Here is a 2,589-nt window from a genome sequence, read left to right as displayed (position 1 = left end):
ACATTCCTTTTTCCTTTGCCATTGAACCTGCAATTCCTTTGATTGTTATAGTTGAATTTTCCCCTGGAATTATTGTGATCATCATCATGTGATGTGTCCCTTCTATTTGGACTTGCATAGTGGCCAAACTTATTGCAAAAAAAGAACCTGCCCTTCCTTCCACCCCTAGATCCAGGCTTTCCAATGAAATGACCTTTAGGCCTTGCATTATTTCTCCTTTTGGAATGACCGGAGAAAGCAGTGGGGTTGCTTCTATTAGAAGGCATCTCTTGCTCCACCATTCTTGTTTCTTTTTGAATGCATCTTGTTGTGGGGGAAAGTATCCAACTCGGAATGACCCTAACCCACTCTAAGGGTGACAGTTCCTTAGCAACAGCTGAAAGCAAAGCTATCTAAAGTTTCTTCTTTATGACATGCAAGAGATAGAAGGAAGAGATCCACTTACCGATGTCTTGCACAAATGGTCGATCCAATCTCCTTTGTTTGCCGCTTGCTCCCAGATCCAAGTCTTTTCACGGGCCCAGCTACACGAGATCCTGCAAATAAGACAAGAAAAGGAAACTACCAGAGGCATGCATTCATAATCGATTCAAGGATTAGCATAAATCAAAGACGCAAGTAAGACAATACACCATTGAAACACATGCGAATAGAAGAACCTCAAATGCTTTATTAATATATGGAAGTAAGGTTCAGGCGGTGATACAACCATGAGAGGTCCAATCCAGCATCACCTTCCCGACGGAGAGAAATCTCTTCTTCACCTCCCTCAAGCAATCACCCAATACTCACAACTGTAAACCAACAACAATTCTTTGCACAAAATTCCGCCTTTAGATCCCATGGGATGAGATCCTTATATAGAGTTTTGGAGTGAAGATAAGTCAGCTTGATGTGTGACTTGTTGTCCTCTTCAACTCTAGTTGTTCTTCAGCTCTTCACTCGGAGTTTCCACCTTCCACTTGGAGTTTTAGAAGCTCTTAACTCATCATTAGGCGAATCTTTTGATCAAGTGTCTTTTTGGAAGCTTCCTGGGCACTGGCACATTGAGAAAAAGATTCCTCCACATGTCAAAGTACGCCCAGCGCAGGTAGCCTTTGTTGCACTTGCTATGCAGCGCAGGTACACCATAGAGCTTTTGACATTCAGCGCAGATGCTTAGTGGAGCAACTGCTTTGATCCAAAACTGACCTGTTTTTGAGTGTTTTTCAGTGGAGAACTGATTTGCAGTGCTATGGTTTGCTGACCTTGTTCCTCTAAGGGTAATAACAACATGTTTAGGGACTTTGGATCACTTAGATTATTGACATTTCATGCTCTATGCTGTAAGGCACAAAAATGTCTATAACAGTTGCCCCCTAAAGTATGAGGTCGTTTATCGGGTGAAATGCTTTATTAGGAGGATCCGAAGTTCATTCAATCGTCGGGAGGTGACCTGTAACAAAATACAATACAATACATTATCTTTTCATACTTTCTTTTCATGATCTAGCTGATGCGGGCATTTCCCATGCTCAGCTTTATAAATACATTTGCTGTACATAAACATACGATCGTCTGATAATAGACTGATAATTCTCTGCTTTCAATTATCATCCTTTCAGTAGGATGATCATCTGCTGCACATGTCTATGTTTTTATCTCCTGAATATATATCGCAGCCTGGATGGATGAAACTAGATCCGGGGTCTTCAAACTTGTCCAATCTTTACTCTAGTACAAGTCGATCCATGTGAGAATTTCTTGAAGTCGAACACGGAAAGACGTCGCTTGATTACCAGTCAATAATGTAAACTGTTAACAAGCGCGAGAGGAATCACCGATAATGATGATGACCCTCAAGGTACTGCAGCACAATTCACGTGGTGTGAATATAGGATCTGACGTCGAACACCACGCAAAGTCTCCTGGTCGAAGGTCATTAATGTATACCTATCGCCGGGAGTGAGAAACTTGCCATTGAGGCATGCAAGCTTCAAAGTACTGAGGGGGTGTTCCTAGATCAACTTCTTGGATAATGAGCTGATGTCGACAAGAAGTGATCCGTCAAAGGAGGGCCTTAATGAATCCCACATCAGTGACACGGAACGGAGCTAGTGATGATGGTGAAAACGATCTGTGAAATATGATTCAGGGTGGCAGTCATGGAAGGATGAAAGATGATGTACGGTAGTGGATGGGACCCGGTTGACACTTTCTGAATGACATCTCTTGAACATATAACGAGACTGTTGTGATGGATTGGTAGCATTACTCCATGTATGGATGGTATGGCGAGACCATGGTGAAGGGACCGATGAATGATAATAACCCAACCCGATATTTACGGAGGCAAAAGTGTCATGTTCAAGAGCGACTTGCTACCATTAAGCTTTGAGGTTCTTCCCAATTTTTCCCCAGTCATTTCTGACCAGTACCTCTTTATTTTTGTCAAGCTTGAGGAGGATAACATATGCTTGTTCTATAACCTGCCCTTCGGGCAAGCCCATCGCTATGTTTTAACGAGCCTAGCAATAGGGAAACTCGTTCTCGTCTAAAGACAAGTTTATCGCTATTCAGTATTTTTAACGAGCCTAGCGACAAAGACAA

Source organism: Pinus tabuliformis, chromosome 5_2, assembly GCF_031772625.1.
Source record: "Pinus tabuliformis cultivar Carrire ecotype Pingquan chromosome 5_2, CPIR1, whole genome shotgun sequence".
In the NCBI taxonomy this organism is placed as follows: Eukaryota; Viridiplantae; Streptophyta; class Pinopsida; order Pinales; family Pinaceae; genus Pinus; species Pinus tabuliformis.
Note: the sequence above shows the minus strand (reverse complement) of the source record.